At 35.7% G+C, this 23298-nt stretch overlaps 1 long non-coding RNA gene across 1 annotated transcript; it reads right to left on the reverse strand.

The window, feature by feature from the left end:
• Nucleotides 1-494: 494 nt before the first annotated feature.
• On the reverse strand, nucleotides 495-15938 carry LOC132140347 (uncharacterized). Its single transcript, XR_009433780.1, has 3 exons — nucleotides 15906-15938; nucleotides 1046-1166; nucleotides 495-953 (listed from the first exon to the last, which is right to left on the reverse strand). It is a non-coding gene; the product is annotated as an uncharacterized LOC132140347 (long non-coding RNA).
• Nucleotides 15939-23298: the final 7360 nt, after the last annotated feature.

Here is a 23298-nt window from a genome sequence, read left to right on the forward strand (position 1 = left end):
TTAGATTTTTAATGAAAAACTAATATTGTGAAATATTACGATTAATATTAGCTGTTCTCTATTTTAATATACTGTATTATAGCTGAATTCCTTCTTCAGACATTACTGCAGTTTTCAGTGTCACATGATCCTTCAGAAATCATTCTAATATGCAGATTTGGTGATCAAGAAACATTGTATATCATTATCAATGTTGAAAACGGTTGTGTTGCTTAACATTTTTGTGGAAACCATGATGCATTCTTTTCAGGACACTGATCAAAAGAAAGTTCAGAAGAACAACATTTATTTGTCATCTTTTGATTCATTTCTATTATTCCTTGCTGAACATAAGTATTCATTTCATTCAAGAATTTTCATACGAGTGCAGTGCTTAATTTGGTATTTATTTTACTTGTTTCTTTTGTGTGGGAAAATTCCACTAGAACCTTACTTATTTTAGACCAGAGGGTGAGTTGGGTGTTTGAAATGACCCTCCCTCTCTGTGTCTCTCACCAATCACTAATCATATATGGGACAAGATGGATCCATAGAAAACGTTAAGACTCACCCACATGTAATGGAAAAACCAAAGTGTGCTGATCTCAATAGGCCACCTCTATGATGGAAGACTCTGATAAATGAGTCAGTGACTTGAACTGAAACGGAGTTAAAATTTAGTCCACCAGCTCCGATCCATGAATACATCCTTTCATTGATTTCCTGGAATTCCACTTATTTTTGGACCCCACAATATCCTTAAAAGCACCCTTTCAAGTTGAACCAAGTCAAAACAAGGAAGAAAAAGCAGCCTCCAAAAGAATGACAGAATACATCCATGGATCAGCTTCCCTTTTGTGTGTGTCTGTCCCAAAGACCTCCGAAAACTGAGAGAAAGCAAGAAGAACCAACTGGTTCCTCATCATGCGCTTGTTAGCTTGTCCAATCTTTGGCAATCAGCATCGTCCCTGGGGCTGAAAGACATAAGACGCCAGGGAAGCAGGGGAAGCCAAAGCTGAGAAAAGATCAATACGGCACTGTGAAACAAGGAGTGGAGGCTATTTACTTTTCATTGATCCGATGATGTTGGAGAAACACCTCAGTCTGCTGTTAAATTGAGAGAATATGTCTTTGGGGCTGGTGGGGTTTCTTCTCGCAACAGTCAGGCTCCAAGTTCAAGAGAAAAGCTAAACATAAGTAAAATCGGGCAAACATAGAAGGTGTTCAGGTGAATTAATTTGTTACAATTCATTTAAACTTCACAGGAAAGTACAACAAGATTGAAATATGATATTAAAATCAAAGGCCACAATCAAAAGCGCACTAAGATAGTATGGGCCAAAAGGGTTCCCCGAACCACAAGGGGTTTGTGAGTTGATGAAAAGCTTATCATTTAAAAGATTTATTCAATAGAAATATAAAAATAAAACATACAAATAAAACAAAATAAACCAAACTATGTTTGTTACTTGCATGTCATATGAGCATTAACCAACATCAGAGGTCCATGATCATTGAAGATGTGTTGTTAGGCTTTGTTTGTAGATTTGGCTGAGAAAAAATTTCAATAAAATTCAATTTTATATTGTGTTAAGAATTTTATATGATGGCCATCTGTCATAGCATTTTGAAGACCCCACTGTAAAAAAAGTACTGTATTAATGTGGACAAATATTCTGTATTTATTCTGTTTTACCTGTATTTTGCACTTCACTGCATTGTTTTATGGTTAATGGAAATGTCTGTGTGTAAGAACAGTGCATGAATTGTATTTCACATGATCTTCATACAGTCCTTAAACTTTAACATTAAAGAACATTTTAAAAACATTTCACCATTTTTATAGGTCACCACTCAAATAATATCTAGTGAAATGTCATTGAATGCAGTCTAGTATAACCCTGCCACTTTTTTTTTGATAGTGTCAAAGCAATCCCCTTATAATAATATATTTAAACATTTAAGACTTAAAGAAAATAATAGGCCAAGCAATAAAAAATGCACATGCTTAACACCCACATATTTTTAAGAATCCTGAAAAAAAAACTAATGTCATTAAATACTGTATTTTGAAATTTACACACATAAAAACAATAGTATGCTGTCACTGTAGAAAGATGTCTTTTACCTCCACAATGGTGTAGTTATGGCACATCCCAGCAGGGGATAACTAGCTAAACCTTGGCCTCTTGGTATGATTTGAATAAACCTTTGAAATTGTGGTGACCCACAAACATACAAGAAAACAAATACATTCACAGCATGGATCTGCATTTGTGTTCGTTTTTTTTTTTTTTTCAGCATCTGGGGACGACCCATTAGTCTCAATCTTCTGATTGCATGTTGGAATGCAGATTATGTTGTTGCTCATCAATGACCTTATAATGAGCACATTAAGCCAAAACCTGCAGGTGTAACAGAGCTATAGAATGTCCACATGTGAAGTTTTGCAATTAACGATTAGATACAGGAAAGTAATTAGGCCACGTTATTTCCTGTATGCGTCATTAAAAGTATTGATTATAAAGTATGCAATTCTTCAGAACAGCAGGACATTAGAATACAAGGTCAAGTCTTAAAGGGCCAGTTCACCAAAATGATTATTTCAGGGCTCCAGGCTAACATTTGAGAGCAGTGGCACCAGCGCCACCAGGTTCTACAGATGGTGGCACCAGGAGCAGCTGGGGGTGGTGTGTGGGGGTATTCAAAATAAAGATATTTTAAATCATAAAATTACTATTGTTTTGCATTAATAAGTGCAGTTACAAATAATATTTCATGTTCATTTCTTGTTTATTTTTTCTTTTGTTTATTGTTTATAGAGATTTGACAGTAAAGCACTAATCTTGAGTTAAGATGCATACAAAATGTACTTTTATTGACCAACATTGATTAACTGACCAACTTTTGTGATTATGTGTGATTAAGTAGCAAATTTAAATAAAGTTTGAGAATTTCTTACTTCATACAAACACAAAAAAAGTGTAAAATTGTAAGATTCTGACAATCAAATTTCTTGGTGATTTGATATTTTATAATAGTGATTTCTTCATTTCAAAATATAAAGAAAAAGTGGAAATGAATGACTAATAAGCCAAAAAGTGCTGAAAAAATGGTTGCAAAATGCAAACATTTGGTCGAAGTCTGGAGCCCTGTATTTTTTTTTTACCAAAGCACAGAAGAGATTTGATTTACCCACCATGTCTTTTTTTTTAATTTAGTCCACTGCAGTTGCAACTTACTCCAAAAGGTCGGTCACACTCTCAAACACCCCTTTTTTTCCCCTCCTTCCCAATTAACCCTCTCAAACAGCTTAGATTACATTAGCTTTGAGTTCCCTCGCACCCTCCACTGGACTCACACAGCTCGAACAATGAACCCTGACTTGCTTCACAAATCTCCCCTTCAACTAGGCACAATTATGAATTCAAATAAGGCTGATTCAGACTCTCTCATGCAGCACACTGCCTCTCCCATGACAAGTCCTGGTAATGAGGACTTTAAGCAGGACCACACAACAAGAGTATCGGCTGAATGGCCCCAGGCCCATTCACCACCAATGGGTCAATTTAGGTGTTGCATTCATCAACGGCAATGCCCACTGATAACTTCATCTGTTAACATTACCAAAAAAAAAAAAAAAAAACCTTAGAAAAATTGCATTTTAATTACCCTGGGTAAGAGAGAACAAGGATGTTCTGGAGAGGCTTTCACAAGTTTTTTTTTATTAATTTAAGATATTAATACTTTTCAGCAAGGATTCATTAAATTATTTTTTTTTTCAAAAGAAAAAAAAAATCATACCATCAGTCATAACAAGAAGAAATGTTTTTACGCCCCAAATCAGCATATTAGAATAATTTCTGAAGGAACATATTACACTGAAAACTGAAGTAATGGCCATCACAGGAATAAATTACATTTCATAATACATTCAAATAGGAAACAGTTAACTTAATTTGTAATATTACATGCTGTTGTTAGTACACTGTATAGATTTGCAACCTTGTTGAGACTTTTCAAAAAGATTTTAAGAAACATGTTTACTGTATTGTTGTGTATTATTGTATTTTGTGTTTTATTGTGTAAAGTATACGTATGAGTATACAATGAATGTCTGTTGCAATCTCCACATTTAAACCGGAAAATAAATAGAAAGTTTTAGAATTTTTTACAGTATATGTAGGTCACTGATTGAATAATCAAATTTGTTGCACTGATCATGCGATCAGATGTTTCTGCTTTCTCTTTTGCACAAGATGGTCTTTACATGAACTTCTTTAAAGCAGCTTCAGTGCTGATGTCATTTTTTTAAATAATGCTAACGAAATACTAAGAAATTTAAAGTGCATACATATTTTTCAACTCCCTGTGAAGTGAAAACTATTATTTCTGTGAAAACAATTATTTCATCATCTCACACTGCCAATTCTGCCAATCAATGGAGTGATAATACTGAAATGTAACAATATTGCTTAATAACATGCAGAATTCAGATCTTCATTCAGCAAACATAAGAGATCACGATCACTCATTTTCTAGGGCTGAGATGAAAGACAGGACTTTATTGTGTACATAAAATATAGATGACATTTGGACCATAAGATACCATAAAAAGCACTGTTAGCTCTGCCAAGCAGCCATCCAACTACAAACCCTGAGAGGATTTTATGAGCATGCAGAGGATGAAAAAAAAATCAATTGAACAAATGTACTTTTCTAGACTTTCTCCAGCACAGGTGAGGAGAGAGGTAATCTATAGATGATAATGAGTGCAGATGGAGATGGAGAGGGAAAAGAAAAAGGTTGTAATCTACCCAACATGAGTCTAAATTGGTACATTTTTAGTGAAAGGTCATTCTCATGTTTCTTTGTCCAAGCAAGTAATTTCCCCTCTCTCTTTCACCGGCGTGGCTTGCCATGGCAGCATTTTCTGTAGCACGGAACACTCTCCCTTCTATTTCAATAGGACAGCTCATTTGCCAGACAGTGAACCGAACTGCTGACTGAGTGTTTTAGACTGTTAGAGAGAGAGAGAGAGAGAGAGAGAGAGAGAGAGCAGGAGAAAAGAAAGAATATGAGGAAGCATTGTATCATTACTACTCAGAAAGATCACTGGACATTAAGAAACACAGCATTGCAAAGTCATGAACATTTTTTTCTCTCTTGTCTGCAGGATCGTCGCACTAACCTCAGCTCTTTTTATCATGGTTACAGCTAGCTACTCATACCAAATACTACAATATTAGAAATGAGTTCAATGGATAATTTTAGGGTGCGCTGAAAAAAGTTAGCTGGTTAATTTCACAAACAATTACAAAGAAATGGCAAATAACACATTGAATTATAATGACATTTTTTAAATGATATATTCTAATTACTCCAATACTCTTTCTATTATTTATATATTTACAAAAACTCATGTTTACGTTGTGGACAAGAGATTAACTAAATACACAAAAAGCTCCAGTTCTTAACTAGCTGGTTAAACAGCAGACCTGAATAAAACCAGATGCAAGCGTGTGTGAATCATGCAGTGCGTTGATTAAATCCAGCCTCTAAAGAGGTCTCACATCTGGCAAAATGCCCATTGAGAAGTCCTTGGATGGAGAGAAACAATGCACAAACACACACACAATAAACCCACTTCATGTTGTGCGTAATCCCGCCAACAACTCTTCATGCATCCACTCAAGGACGTTTCCCGGCCCCCGCTAACAAGCAGGCTGTGCAATTAGCCCGCTCATCAAAATAATGATGGATAGCCAGTAAACATGCCCACCACCACTCTACAGAGACAAACACACACAGTCTACATTCCAGCATTTAACACTTGAACCAAAAACATTTCAACCTAATTAAAGAATTAATTTAGTCATAAAATAAAAGTATCATAAAAGTGATCCACATAACCAAGGTCATACAGTTTTGTGTGACAAAGTTGCCAAATTTAAGCCACAAATTAAGTAAGTGGTTAACCAGTAAGTAAGAACTTTAGAAACTGGATTATTTTGATTCAAGAACAAGTCATTCTTACAGATATGCATTTCATTTGACCATACGTGCCCTACAAAGTGGACATTACAGGGTATTCCTCCATATTTAAGGAGATTCCAATCCAAATGTTCATTAAAAAGGGCACTGTGAATGGCACAAGAGAAATATTTGTTTTAATCAAACTAAAACTTGCCATCTTATTTTCATATAAAGTATTGCAATAAACATTCGGCATTTGATGATTGTGGTTTTGCGCAGCTTGTCAGTGAACAACTGACAAGATGCACATTAAATATCGCATGCGATTTATCATGCAGCCCAAGTGAATAGGAAGCAGTGAACACTGTGTAGGGACCTGTGAAAAGAAACACAGCCCAGTTTTGAAAATCAACTGATTTGTAAAAAAATAAAAATAAAATTTGGGACTGAAATAAATTATGTGTACACAAATAAGACATTGGTACTTTTGTTTTTAAGCAAAGGAGAGCTGGAGTGAATGTCTTTTTTTTTTTTTCTCCAAAGAATAATGATTTAAACTCAGTCAGTTGAAGTTCCTTACCAAAAATAAATGTAAATAATAATAACAAAAAATAAATACTTTATGGCTTTAGTAGGGCCATATGATTTTTGCCATGTGGAAATTGTGGACGGAATACGGGAATCCAGTCATAAAAATTGAATTTACTGGAATTTCATGGAATTTGTCAAAGTTTGTATGAATTAATCAAAAGCAGGTCATTACCGAGATATAGACTAGATTCTGTAAATATTAAAGGGCACCTATTATGCAAAATTCACTTTCACACGTTGCTTGGACATAAATGTGTGTTGGGAGTGTGTGTACACAACCCCCCTACAATGATAAAAATCCACCCACTCCTTTGTTTTTATCTTCATAAGTACAAAGCAGTGTCTCCCAACTACCTGTTTTCAGCATTGAAAAATGATCTGTAAAGTATTTTGAGTTAAAATTTCACATGCACACTGGGGACATCAGAGACTAATTTTTAGGTCTCCTTTAAGCCACAAAAAAACCTGTTAAATTTGAATCCTGCAGGTTCAGCGTGTCTACTTCGTTTACTACACATACTGAAGCGCATGTGACGTTAGCAGCAGTGTTGGGTGAAACACGTTAATGTTACTAAATTACTCATCCACTGAAAAAGTAAAGTAAGGGATTACTGTTCATTTTTAGATAATTTCATTACAGTTACTTAAAGTATTTGCGTTACATAATTTCAACAGTTCTAAAATCAATATTGAATTTTAAATCTCAATTTACACTCTAAAGATAAAACTGAATGAAGCTTCTTTAACCCTCTGCGCGCCGGGGCACTCACTTTCAGTTTTTCCTGATTTACAGCAAAACCTTAAATACTTAGATACAGATAAGACTAAAATCAACTGAATCTACAAAATGCCATCTTTTATTTGTGTACCCTGACAATAACAACAAAACATTGTGCTTTTGCAAAATAAACAAAACAAACAGGGTGCGCTTTCTGCCATCTTGGTCTCCGTGAGCAACTTTCTACGCATCACAAATATGAAACTCAGCGAATACTTGACACAGAGACATTAGAAATATGTTTATGTGTCTATTTTTAAATGAACAAATTCAAATCAAAAATATCTAATTATGTGATCCGTGTGAAAGTGAGGTAACAGTCTTTCCCGTATCTGAAAGCTTGAAGTGTCTACTTTTAAATGAACAAATTCAAATTAAAAATGGATATTCTCTAATTATGAAATCCATCTGAAACTAAAGCGAGGTACAGTCTTTCCCGTATATGCAGTCACCTTTGTGCAAACACCTTCACCTGGATACAAAAAAAAAATAAAAATTTCAAGATTCATCTCATTTTCATCGTTTCATTGATATGCGCATGCTCAGTAGTTTTTGCTGTATTCCTTCTAGCCTTAACTTGAGAATAGTGCACAAGTCATGGACTAAATGCATGATACTTTTATGGAGGTTTTTTTTTCTTTTTAAGTACTTTCATAACATTGAAAAAGAGTAGTCAGAATATTCTTCTTAAAGTCATCTGTGTTCCAGAAGAACGAAAGAGGGTGCATGATGACAGCATTTACATTTATATGTGAACTATCCTTACAAAGAGTAATAAACTTGGTTTCACAAGTTTAAAAGGTGATAATATATTACATTTGGAGACCGAAGTACTTTCATTTAGCTACGCACTGGTTAATAGAGATGTAGCTAGCTACAAACATTTGTGCAGTCACCTCTTTAACTCAACTAATTAGCCTAATGCTATTTTACTAGGCACTTGAAATGTCAACACATTTGTAGATTTAGTGTAAACTTAAATTCCATTACCTAGCAGGCATTATTGCTCAGCAAGTTGAGCTGATCTCTCCCCCGGGCCCGATATGTTTCCCCTGCTCTGTCATCTTGCTAACCGTTCTGTCTAGACCAACTTAGAGCCCCATAATCCACCACAGGGATCAATAAACTGCACATAATTCAAGGGCTAATAATGAGCCTTCAGTACCACGCAAATGGTCAGCTACTCTAACGGAAAGGAAGGCGTAAAATGATAATGTAATTATTAAAAGGACAGATAAAATGAGCAGGCGCTCACTCTCTCATATTGGAAAGGCTAAAGTCAATTAGCAGCACTTGAAATTATTGTTATTCCTTAGCCGGCTGATTGGGGAGGAAGTTAATGTATCTGGCGCCCAAGGTAAATGTAGGACATGACTTGCAGTGCCAAGAGCTGCTCTCTTATGTTGTGTGCAATTGGAGAGAAATTGTATACACACAGGGTGCTATAAAATGTGCTTTGTTATTTACTGTAGCCAAATGGTTATAAGTATAAACTGCACACGTCAATTAAAATTTCACTTTTTTAGATTATCAAAGTTTAAAATGGTAATCAGTTTGAAAGTTATCACTAGATATGGGTACAACTAAATCTATATACAAGTAACAAAAGTGTTAAAAATACAACTACGGTTCCAAACTTCTTAAAAAACATTAACAAGTATTTCAAACTAGTTTGAGAACCACAGAAAAAGCTGATCATCTTAACAACAGGTCCACTCTATATTACAGTATACAGTATGTGCAATCTTGCCATGGCACCTCAGACAAATGACATCTCAAAATGACATGATTATGTGGATCCTAAACTAAAATAGCAGATCTAAATTAGTGAAATTCACTGGAAATACAGTAAACATTGTGCCGTTTGGCCTGCAGAGTGAGAACGCGAACAAAGTTGTCTTTTCCACCAGGCTGCTTCCTCCTAATGCGCTAAATGTTTTGGCTTGCACAAAATGTCACCCTTCCCGCCAGGAGGACTGGCATTTGAAGTTGGTTTTGTAAACCCTCCGGCCACATCACTGAAGGCAGAACAGCCGCTACGTATCCAAAGTGCATGAAAGAGGCGAATGTGTCTGAGAGGAGCATCAGTTGATAACACCAGAGAACGAATGCCACAGACCCACATCACTCAAAAGCAGCGAGGACAGCTTGTTTCAGGGTCTGTTAAGTATGTCCATGCCAGTGGGGGATTCAAAGTAAAGCACAGTGCTCCCAGGCCTTTCAGTGTCTGATTCTGAGGCTGACAAAGGCCTTGATTGAAGCTAGAAGTCTCTGAGCTAAGCAGCCTGACAGGATAATAGGACATCTGGAACAGATGTTTACTCCCCCATTCGTAAAATGGTGTCGGCTATGGGTGAATTGTTATGCAAATGCACATGCAGACACACCCTCTCTTTTGCATAGACTCAGCTGCCAATTAAAAGTTTGAATTTTTTTTTTTATTTTTTTTTTTTATATAGTAACTTGTTTACTGATTAAAGATGCGAAGTAGTGTTAGGACGGTATGAGTAAAAATACAAATCAAATAAACTGAATCAAGAAAAGATATGTTTTTCCAAAGTGATTTGCCTTTTAAAAGTTATTAAAATAGCATCTGCTGTCATCGCAGCAATATTTCTAGCTTTATAAATGACAAATAATCAAATGACTGTCAATGGAAGTCAACACATGATAGCAGTCTTCTGATTTCCCCCTGCTTACCCAGTGTTTATGCGGTAATCAACACTCAGCCATCTGCGAATGTGCAATTAGCATAATTGGTGTACGTTACATGCTTAATGTAAAGCAAATTTTTAGTGCCATTCTTCTCTCAGTGTATCTAATTGCAATTGAGTTTGGGAAGAAAAATATTGGGAGTCTCTGGGCATGTTAAAAAGCGAATAAGCTGGCAATGGGCTGCACCGAGTCCAGGTGCAGAAGGGTCAAAGGTCAAGTGGCCTTGCTTTTATCTGACAAATAGTTTGGTAACACCTGGACGAAAGGCAAGAGTTTAAACGCATGAGTGAATGGGCATGACACTGCAGTCTCTTCCAGCTGCTCAAATCCAGCATAAATTGGACTCCATTAGAATTAATAGCCTTTGCTGGATCTTAATTTACATATAAAAGCAAGACGACATCTGTCATAAGATATCTGGGAGAAGATGTTTCTAAACTGTCTCTAACATTGTCTACGACATTGAGCTGTATTTACAGCATTTGTTATAACAGGGGTTTTCAAAACTTTTGGATGCTAACGATGGATCCCAAATATGATGCCTTGCTTGCAAGGGCAAATTATTCTAAAAGATAAAATCAGCTATATATTATTATCATACACACATGATATAATAATGACAATTGTGTTCTTTCTAAATTTACTTTCTTATTGTTACAGAACAATATACTGAAGTAGGGTTGTCACGATATACCTTATACCTCACGATATTTCTCATTATTTCATAGGAGCTTCAAAGAAGACAGAGAAAGCCGTGTGTCCTGCGTTTATCAGTATCCTTATGTTCACTGGGTGAAAAAGAAAAACTGACTGATATCTTTTCCCCCCAAGGTTACTATAGATATCCCAATATATCGATATTGTGAATTCTTATGGCCACAATAACCGTGATATGTAAAATCATTTATCATAAATCAAAATCATCAAAAATTGTGACAGCCCTATACTGAAACATTATCTTAAAAATTACTTTGTATCTACATTAGAAGCGTATCTCCTGCTTATTATCTGCTTAATGTTAGATACTGTATATAAACTTTAAGAGACATTTTTTAACTCAGTTTTAAGAGTTAAAAAACTCAGATTTACATACCACTTTTTACAATAAACATTTACTACCATATAAATTTGGGGTCAATATTTTTTTTAATACTTTAATACTTTTATTCCTCTGCAAGAAAGCATTAAATTGATCAAAAGTGCATTTATAATTTAATTTGTAATTCACATAAATGCTGTCTTTTGAACCTTCTATTCTTTAAAGAATTAAAGAAAATGGGAAATAATACATTGTAATAATATTCCACAGTATCAATGTTTACTATATTTTTGATCAAATGAATCACTTGGTGGGAATACTTTTAAAAATTATTAAAAAAAAATCTTACCACCCATACCTGCTTGTGATACAAACCTCTTTCTGCAACAAGCAATGACAAAAAAATATTTCTACAAAAATAGCACCATGCAAACATGTTAGCATTCTTTTTTTTGCTCTCACCTTGGGATAAAATATGCAAAACACAAGCTTTCAAAATCATGTTTAATTGTATCACATCATAGATGTATGATGCATTGTCCCTTGAAGTATAAATTGGGTAATTCAATTAAAGTGCCCTGCGTAGACACATGATAACGGATGGAGGACGACCCTACCCTGGGTCTGAACCTCACGTCACCTTCCATATCACTCAGACTCCCTGACAAATGGTGGCTGGTTAATACCTGAAACATATGGCTGCCAGCATAGGTCAATAACGTCCTTTCCTTCATCGGCATGACTGAATTAACCGCCTCACCCTGTAGTACTGCCATCTTTCTCCATGTGTAAATAGAGCTAGCATGTAGCTGCTGATTAGCTATAAAAGCCCTTCTTATCTTAAAAAAAATAAATAAATAAACAGCTTAAAGTTAATGACGATTTTGCTCTGTTTGTGTTGTTGAGGGTTTAACGTAGACGAAAGCAAAGAACCTAGCATGCTCTGTTTGTAGTGTCCATCAAAGACCAAGATTGCTTGACAGTTTGACAACAACACAGAATGACATGAAGGAGCACGAACCAACACTTGAAGGTCATTTCAGGGGTGTTTCACGAGGAGGAGACTTAGTACTATGAACTTCAAAGTTCACATAGCAGTTGTAAACTGTAAAAAAGGACTGGTTGAGGAAACTTTCACAAACCTAGTGCATTCAGATTTGTAGGTTCTCCCTAAAAATAGTGTACAAAACTATTGTGTAAAAAATGGTCCTAATTTACACCTAATTAACAGTTTTTTTTTTGTTGTTGTTTCTTTCTTCAATTACTGCATAATTTATTAATGCTGCAGTGCATACTGGGAACTCAACCCCTTTATATTTCTGCAATATTGTTGAATTTGAAATTGCTCAATCAACTTATGTTGGAATAACAGGTTTATTTAGTTTCAAGTAATTTACTTTTCTTAGTATTTGTGATTTTAAAATGGTCCCGTAAACTGGTGTGTAATTTAGCAGTCAACACAAGAGTTACACTACATAAACACTGGTTAAATCCCCTAAGCATCTGTGTAATGAGACAGAACTGCCCTTGATAATTTGTACATCCCCCTAAATTTTCTTGCCGTTATTTTAGTAAATACTGAGATGAAACGGGGCAGAGATCAAACCACATTCCCCACAAAAGCTTGTCTAGTCCTTTAATGTTGTGATAATATTTACAAGGTTAAGTGAAACTAATTGAAAACCACCTACGTGAAAGGCTTTCTCAAACCCAAACTCGGGATTAGGGTAAAATACTGTTTAAATTCCATATCAAAAGAATTACAACCTTTACAATAACACATAAAAGACTTCCCTCTAAAGGTGTGCAAACACGCCTTTTGCATGCTAATATTACATAGGATAAAAGACGGTATACATCCACAAATTATTTATCCGTGAATATTTAATTAAATCTTTTGTGGAGATGTGCGCAGCGGGAGGTGTACATTTTGAGTCTGTTTAAAAACGCCGTAATCCGCTGTGAACTAAAGGTGGCAGTGCTATTGTGTGACTGACAAATTTGTTTACAGGCATGCGCTAACCCAACAGATTAAAACACTATTGCGGGGAAGATAAGCATGCAGGCATCTGACTGTCACAAACCTCCGCAACCCTGTCTTTAATGCAGGAGAAAAGAGTCAGATTGAACAATGGCTTTAAATCCATTCCACCCCTCCACAAGGCCTATCTGACATTGTTCTAGTGCGGCCCACACAATTTTCCCATTTCAAAGTCAGTTTAATCAAGAGCTCAGGCAAAAGAGGATGGATCAGAGGGAAGAGAAGGTTTTTGCCATTCAAACGAACTCAGCAAATGATCACTACAGTATGGAGTTTGTGTCAAGCTGGCTTTAGGTGAACCTTAATCAAACGAGGGATTTGATTTTGTTCTCTTGCTCATTTCTTTCTTCTGTTTGGCATCAAGCCCATTCAGTTAGAGGAGAAAAAAATGCTCACACTGGAGGGGCATCCACTTTTAGTCTTACGCTACTGTCTTTGGGCAAAGCGTTGACATTATAAACTATTAGTAGAAGATCAGAACAGCCAGTTAAGGATAAGACACCTCAGGCCTGAAGTTTAAAATGTAGACTGAAGCTATTGGAAATGCCAGGTTAGTTCATGAAGCAGAGCTATAACCACCACAAACATTATGTATGTTTACATGCAGTAATATTCATCAATCTACATAATTCCAATCCAGTTTCAGAGTTTGAAAGTTCTTTTTATATAACCAGTGCTGGGTAGATCACTTACTGTAGTCTGTTATGGATTAAAAATGTACATGTTGGAAATTGTAGTTTGTAATGTAATCGACTGTATTACACATTAGGTAATGTATTCAGACTACATTTTGATTACTTAACTTGGAAGAAAATGTATCCCTTTCTTTGTTATCAAAATCATAAAGTGTATTAAACATTACTCTATCCCAAAGTTTCCCAAACTGGGGTTCATGAATGAATTGCATTCATGTGTGAATTGATGCAAATTAATGTAAATCATAAAGTTATAGAATAATGACATATAATAATATGTAATTATGTAATCTATATAAGGTAACTGTATTCTGATTATTTGCATTTTTAATCTAAACATATAGACTACATGCAATCAATTACTACCCAGCACTGTACAATACATAAAATGTGCACAGGATATTTTTGAAAATAGTTCAATTTGAGTATGTGACGAGTGGGGCGGGGCCGAGAGCCATGGGAACGCATCGAGGCTGGTGGAGGAGATCGGAAGGATACAAAAGAGGAGCAACGACCGTGAAGGACGAGAGAGGACCAGGCTTGGACTTTATTTTGTGTTTGGTTTATGTTTGTGCGCGACAGTCGTCCACGAGGGGCTGTCGCGCTGTTCTTTGTTTATTTGATTATTAAAGTTTTGATTTGAATGTTCGCTGGCTCCCGCCTCCTCTTTCCCGTGATGATGAAGTTTTTAATCCGTTACAGAGTATTTTTACAAACTTAATTTATACTATTGATCGGATTATTTCAGGTCCACACCATCCCTTTCAATCTGATACATTTAATTTAAACTGTATTTCACTTGGAACAAGTTCAAACACGTTGATTGCAACTAGCACTTATAATTTTCAAAATGATGGAGATGGCCAGTCAAATCAAAGAAGTGTCCACCTTCTCCTGTTCACAGAAGCCAAGCATGAATTCCAAAACAAAGCTACGGTGTTGATGAAAGAAAAAAAAAAAGGAAAAAGAAAACAAAGAGTTAAACTCACAGCAGCTTATTTGAAACATCTGGTTCTTCCAGAAAAACTATTTACTTCATATTGTTGAGGTAAAAAATGATTATTGGCAATTAAATGGCCATTAATTTTGTCAGCTGAATCCCGCCAGATGTTTTACATTAGAGAGAAAAATAGCCACTCCTTTTTTTTTCATTTCATACTAATCACGAACATGATGGATCTTTTTCAAACACATAAGCACAATTAAACGTTGTGGACTTTTGTAATGTACCTGCTTTTAAAGGGACTAAACTGGCTGTTTAGTATTGAGCACAGTTTGGGCTAAAGTTACTAAGTTCAAGTTTCCAACAGAACAGAGATATGAAATGATTTATAAAAGGGCGCCTCAGACTTGATTAATTCGATGCCACTGTGCTGCCCGTTGTCTGAAAATAAACTTAAGGCCTTTTGAAAATCGTTGCCCTATTTCTTCTTATTGATATATCTGTGGCACAATTGGAAAAATAGAATCTAGGTCTTATAAATTAAGAACTCCTTGCTAGGCCACATGAAAACTGAAAACACTCCAAACACAACAGCTGACTCCTCAACCTAACATAATAAATGACTACCGGGCGCTATAACAATCTGCTCTCTGCTTGCTCTGACCTCGACACAATGGCCCAGGTTGCCCAGCTGTGGCCCTGCTGGAGTGCAGCAGCTGAAGGCGGTCTTACAGTCCTCTCCACTCTGACCTGACTGGCTCTGGCTCTTCCTCAAGCCAGCACTTTTTAATTCCCATAAGAAGCAGAGAAGCGCTGAGAGGCCGGGGCAAGCAGGAGTAAGCATCTATTGCACGTGTCAGGGCCAGAGAGCCCATACACTCTGTCAGTGACCTCAATTAGAGCAGACTAAAGACTAAATATAACTGCCCCGCTACAAGCACACGGATACAAACTAGCAAGTTACATATTACACTGATGGCATCATTAGATACCGGCCATTTTTACAATACCAAAGTTACCTGAGGAAATTAATGAGATTCAAAGATTGCTATGTCTCCTTAAAAAATATCAATTTTAATATCACCGAAGCAATCACTATGACGTTTTATACAGCAACGCAATTAAACAAATAATATATAGTAACTTACAATGTTTCAGTAATTTTGCTCCGCCAAGACAAAGCAAAGCGCCTCGTTGGTTTCAATCCTGAATGAATCAGTGTTTGAACGAATCTATTGTGTCAGTGAATTACTGAACAACTCGATCATGAATCAGGCTATGGGCATAACGATGTAGCGCCATTATATAAATCTAACATTTTGAAAAAAAAACAAAAAAAACTTTTTTTATGTATTATTATTATTTAAATATTTGTCTTTACTTGTGCTTGATTTATTTGAAATGTTGTTTACTATGTTTATTATATGAAAAACGCAACACACACACACACACATATATATATATATATATATATATATATATATATATATATATATATATACATATAATATGTGTGTACGTGTGTGTGCGCGTGTGTGTATAATATACAATTTAAAAATGTGTGTCACAAATTAAATTACATTTTATAAAATGTATTAATAAAATTAAATTTTAGTACGTGACTGCAAATTATTGTCAATTATAGCTCCACTCACGGCACGCCTCCAGGAGCTCGGCTTTTTCCAGAAAGAATCGGAAAGCTGTATTTTTCTTTTATAAATATGATAAAACTAAAGACTTTTTGGATATATGAAGGATGCAGTACTGCTCTATAGGTACTCTATAGGTACTCAAGAGTAACATGAGATTAGGTGAAACTGTGCATGTTATGTACCCTTTAATAACAACTTTCACACTTCACACCTTTTCAAACTGTTTATGGAGTTTTTGTCTACAGAAAATTTGTTGTTTGTTTTTTCAGAAAGACATTTTTCAACTGAACAAGCGTTATATTTGTTAAACAATTGTACAACCCACTGAACTTCCACTTTCATTCCTGTCAAATAATAAATATTGTGCCACCCTGACTTAGGTCTACACACATTATTTTACACAGAAGATAAATAGATGCATCGGGGCTGACATTTTTCTAAAAAATATTTACCACAATCAACAAAAATGTTGATTACTTTTTTTTTCTTCTTCTCCCTGATCCACTGGGGACGTTCATTTATACTTGTGCTTTAGAGATCACAGCAGTCCTGCTTGCAAGCAGGCGTAACAGGAATAACATAAAAACCTCTAAATCACTGCTCGGCAGTTATTTTGGAATACCCAGCAGACCAGGACACCAATTGAAGCCTCATCAGCAACCCTATCATTTCAGCAGCGGTGCTGCATGGCCAGAGCAGATTTGTAAGGGTCATATGCCTAACTGCGACCTCCATATGCAACCAACAAGCCGGGCTTCTTTTAACTAATGCAATTAACCTTGCAGAGAGAAATAAAGAAGGACAGGCAGAGACACAAAAAAGAGCAACAAAAATAAAACAGCACAAAGCCGAAAAGCCACGGTATGATAAAGAGAAAGAAAGGGGGGGGGGGGGGACTCCCAGAAGAAAGGTAGAGGTGAGAAGCTTAACTCATAATGATAGGGGGACGCGTGCCTGGGCTGAGGGGGCTCTCTTCTCTCGGCTCTGTCTCTTCTCATGGGAAGCAAAGGTTGGGAGCACTCGTCTCGTGGAGGAGGTAAGATGAAGGGCCAGTGTCAGGCTGGCTTTTAATGGTCAGAACTGTGGTTAGTTCTTCTGACTATGTCCTGTCCCCCGTGGCTCAGAGTCCACTCATATAACTGGCCATAATTCACCTCGTTTGGCAGTTTGGGGTCTCTGAGGTGCAGGATAAAAAGTGCAGGGAGCAGTAATGGCACCGAGAACAGCTGAGGGCACATCTAGTGAGAGAAGAGCAGAAAACCGCTCTCTGAGTGGAACCTTGAAACCAGTACATGCAGTAACAGGAATCAAATGCAGCAAAGCTTTTATTTGGATAGTTGTCACAAAATAACACTGTGTTTCCATATAAAATAATAATAATAATAAATAATAATAATTACTTGTACAGTTACATAAAAAATCAAAAGCACTGTTACGTTATATACCTCTAAAACCTGCTCACACTGCAGTAGACTTCATTACTGTCAGTCACTTGCCAAGCATCTTGCACTGTCACTGCACTATTTCAACACTGAATTTTATACTTTTTGTATTATTATATTTGTTTTATGAACTTGTATTAAGTTGGCAAATGTTCAGTAATTTGTTTGTCTGTTGCTAATACCAAAGGTAGGTTGTCTTAGATGTGTAAAGAAGAAGCATGAAAACAGAATTTCATTGAACTTGGTATATTCTGTCAATAAAGCTAGAAGATGGCAACAATACAAATAGTGAAATATGGCAGATAGATACATGCATAAACAGTGAGAACAATAAAATAATAATGTTAAAAATAATAAAATAACATATTCAGTACTGCATATCTGCTTAAAATGATTAAATTCTTTCATTTATTTATCCTCACGTTGTTCCAAACACAAAAGAAGATATTTTGAATAATATTGATAACCAAACACTTGCTGGTCGCCATTGACTCCCATGTTACTGAAATAAATAAATAAATAAATAAATAACTATGGAAGTCAGTGGTAACGGGCAAATAATTGATTAACAAAATTATTATTATTTTTTTTTTTTGTGTTCAACATCGGGAAAAAGCGAATACAGCTTTTGAACAACATGAGGGTGACTGAATTATTTATTTATGTTTGTTTATTTGGGGTGGAGGGGGGTTAACTATCCCTTTAAAAATGACATAATGAAAAAGCATTACCCGATTTCTTTTTTTTACCAACCCACGTGAATTTTCCAATGAAAACAGAGACAGTCTGTAATTGATATTAGTACATATGTCCTCTTTAACAAGGATGCTTTTATAAATACTGTAACAACGATGGCCACATATATAACAGCAATATGCAAAGTACCCATGTTCCAAATGAGGCGCTCTGCTTTTATTCCCTAGCGCTGATAAGCATAAAGTGCCTGAAAAAAAGCGGTTAATGGTAATAGCTGACTAACTGCTGTGATTTGCTGATGGCATGGAGAGAGAGAAAATAAAAAGGGAGTGATAAAAAGAAGGGGAAGGGGGTTTGGCATTTTCTGTTAGCTCTAACACAGAAGTGGCACTGCCATCAGAAGCTGGGAACCAGTTCTAGTCTGGGCATGTCAAATCTGGATCACTCAGGAAAAGACAGACCCTTCTTACCCCCTATCCTGGGGCAAGTACGGACAACCCCGAACACTGCTGAGCACTCCTGCAGACCAATTAAAGCCTGCAAATCACAAACCTGCTCTCCCTCAGCATCATTCTTTAAGCAATTATTCATATCAATATGTACCTGAGGTTATAAATACGGGTCAAACCAGCCCACAAAGCATTGATTTAAAACAGGCTAACACATGAACAGAAGAACTAATTTAAAACAAACTATTTTTAACTATTCAAAATAAATATGTGCAGCAGTGTTCTATAAACGATTTCAATTTATTTTTACTTTATAATAATAGAAATACTATTATATATATATATATATATATATATATATATAATTTCCCCCACTTAGTAACACACATATTAATTAAATTTATGCATTTAGCAGATGCTTTTATCCAAAATGACTTACAGTGCATTCAGTCTATACATTTTTATACCTAACATGTGTTCCCTGGGAATCTAACCCACAACCTTTTGTGCAATGCTCTACCACTGAGTCACAGGAACTACAATTATCATTCATAAATTATTAACAAACAATTTAGTATGAAGGGCCAAGCAGTAAATAATTCTGAATAATTATTTACAAGTACTCTATATAATTTTGTATATATGGTATACATCCAAATTACAAATATAATTGTATAATAATTTATAGATGTATATTATATAGATGTGAACCTGATAAACCATAAAATATAAATCCTGAATATTTATATATATATTCAGAATTAAAATGTTATACTAAGCTTTCATATAAATATTACATGTATGTTCCTTGTTAATATTTGCTTAACAATATATAATTAATGGTATTAACAAATGGGATTTTTAAAATATTTTTCTCAATTGCCGTACAGAAACAAAAATGTTGTGTAACGAGCACCCTACAAAAAGGTTTGGTGTTCAGTGTTCAATCCATTAAGCTGCACTTTTAGCTTCGTGCAGCTAAAACATAAGACATGTTAGCACTGTGACGGTCTCAAGGGAGCGAGTGGCGAGGACAGTGTGGACTCTCTCAGATACCAATCAGTGCACCCAGGGGCTTTGTCTTCACAGTAAAATCTCATTATCAGCAAGACCGGTAAAATTTTCCACGCATATCTGCATATTGATTCCCACTACAGACGCCAGTGACTAAAAGAGTACAACGGCTGGGCTGAGCTGATGATACGCCAGGGATGGGAAATCTGACAATAACAACCCTGAAAGTTTGATTTGACTGAAAAAGTGATCCACTTTGCCCAGAGTACAGTAATTTTGAGATTATGAGTTGCTCTATGATGGTTGTAGGACATATATGATGTGATGGGTAATTATGGCGTGTCGTGGGTCGGGCTCGTCAGCGGCAGCCAACGCAATCAGCTCAGTGCAGAAATAAATGGGTCAGGAGGAGAGCCGCTGATTAAAATCACATTGAATAGTGTGGGGTTTCCTTGCTGATTTCCACTGCTGGCCCTACATCTGTTCACCTATGAGGAGATACAGAAAAACAGAGATGGCAAGCAAACGTCTGTGGGGAAAGAACGCATACACGCACGAGCACGTCGATCTGCATTATCGCACACATCAATGGACCTGCTCCAATCCTGTTAAACAGACAAATACGAAAAGTCTTTGACGCATATCAAAAGACTCTTCTTTAAAACGTACTCATTTCTGCTTCAGCATACTCACCCAAGCATAACAAAGTGCGCTGGCCACACGAGTCAATAAACCTGTGTGTGTGTTAACCTGTGCTGGATTGAATGGCAGGTGGGCTCAAAGGGCACAGTGTGCCTGCTGAGTGGGCAAGGAGAGTGGAGCAGCTGCAGCCGGGCCCACATGGCCCTAAACGGCCCCTCACGGCCCCTGGCTGTCAGAGTAAGAAGCTGTACTGAGGGTCAGCTCTACCGGCACATCACCAGCTAAAGAGGAGGAAAGAAAAAGAAAAAATGAATGTTTAAAAAATGACTGGCATGCTATATTTTTTATGCAAACAACACTGTTATTCAGTTTTACATGTTTGGTTGTGCTCGTGTGGTCACTAAATTTCTGTTTTGAAGAAATACTCAAGAGGCTAAGAGGGAAATATAATATAATATAATATAATATAATATAATATAATATAATATAATATAATATAATATAATATAATATAATATAATATAATATAATATAATATAATATAAACAATATAATATAATATATAGATTTTATCATAAAAATATTATATTATTATAATTATATATTTATTATAATTTGATAATTTAACTTATATTTTTTTAACTAAATGTTTTTTATATATATATATATATATATATATATATATATATATATATATATATATATATATATGTATGTATTAAAATTACACAAACACACGTGTAAATAAAAAATAAAATATTTTTTTTTAAACAATATATAAATATGTTTAGAAACTAATATTATATTATATTATATTATATTATATTATATTATATTATATTATATTATATTATATTATATTATATTATATTATATCAATACAAGAAGAAGAATATTGTAAACTGCCCTTACCTAAGCATCCTAATTACTAACTAAATTTAAATCTAAATCTGTTGTTCAGCAGGGAAGCAAATTATATTGTATAATTGATTATATTGCAAAAACTGTGCCAAGCTATCCATTTTATGCACATAAATATGATTTCACATGCTACTATAAACAAATAGAGATAATGGGTGGTCAATAAAGAGATTATATTTCCCTTTTGCCCACAATCCAACACGAGACACTTAAAGTCACAGAAAAACAAGTCCCACTCTAGAGAAATAGTACCAGTTCCATTTAACAGCTACGTGAAATCAATATACTGTACAGCTAGAAATGGCGGAAAAGAAACATCATAGCAAACCAGTTATTGACGTGCTCCAGTAATTTACACTTGCCATTACAAGATGGATTGAGGCGATATTTATTTAGCCAGAAAGCTGGCAGCAGGGATATGGTACAGCAGCTGCCGCGGTTGCCAGATGCTTGAAATACACCCTCCGTCCATCAAAACCCCTCCCTTGATGATTTCCTCCTTGTTGCAACCTGACAACCTTAAAACAACTGTATAATTAGAGCGGCATCTGCCGCGCTGCGTCTCTCTCTGGATCAATCAGGAAACTTCGGACCGAGAGAGACGACGCAAAATGACACACAGACACAATGAGAGAAACAACTGATCACAGTTCAGAAAATGGTGCGGCAGGTACAATAAAAAGAGAAGGCTGTGATTATTGCCTTGAACTAACCACAATGATATCTGTTTGTTGTCAGAATATATACTTGTGAAAGAGTTTGTTGTCAAATCCATCCGAAATGAATCAACACAGCTCCCATCTGCTAGTTAAAATTTCAAAATGATCAACATTAACACATCACAAACCAGCGGCATGCAGTGAACTACCAAAAAAAAAAATGTTCAATAAAACACAGTACAAAAGTTTAACACCAGCCACTGATCATATGCCTGCTATTAGTGTTGAGCTCTTTATGGGTTTCCTCTAACCTCAGCAACCTCAGAGACACACACTCTTAATTAAAGACACAATGTAAAATGTCATGACAGATGACCCCCTCCAGACTAAAAGAAAGATGAGAGGAAAGGCTGAAGCACTAATTGAAGGTCTGGTACAGTATACAGTGTAGGCTATCACACAAATGGATTGCTATGAAGAGATTTTACTAAGAATGAATTGCACCTACACAACATTAGCTTCTGCACAACATTAATTGCGCCAAGCTAATAGCACAAATAGAGCCTAATTTACATAGAAAGGGGCTGTATTTGCTCCAGAATGAATGGCACTGACTTAATTTACTGTAAATACTCAAAGTGCAATGCTATATCAGTGTATTTTGCATCTGATTAAACAGGATTATGGTTGTTTAGTGCTTTCAGGTTTTGCACTGAAATACAGTGCAAGAGTGGGGCAACTGCAAAGTGAAAGAAGCTTTCCTATGCAATAAACAATTGAAATTTGTTTGTATGTCTATGTGTGTGAACTTGAAATGAGAAAGGTTCTCTGTTATTGAGAACAAGTCTGTGCTTGTTCAAATGTGATTAGCACTACACCGCTACATCTCATCTAAGCAGAATTATCACCTCCACGGTAGTCCGTATCAGAGCTGTACTCATGATACCCAATGCTGCTGGCTCCGTGAAGGGAAATGTATTTATTTGTTCTTTTACTGAAGCAATTTATGAAAGAATAGAAAATAGTTATGGCATAAAATCTGCATAACTCTATCAATGCAAATAAA

The sequence above is a fragment of the Carassius carassius genome, chromosome 5, assembly GCF_963082965.1.
Source record: "Carassius carassius chromosome 5, fCarCar2.1, whole genome shotgun sequence".
NCBI classification, from domain to species: domain Eukaryota; kingdom Metazoa; phylum Chordata; class Actinopteri; order Cypriniformes; family Cyprinidae; genus Carassius; species Carassius carassius.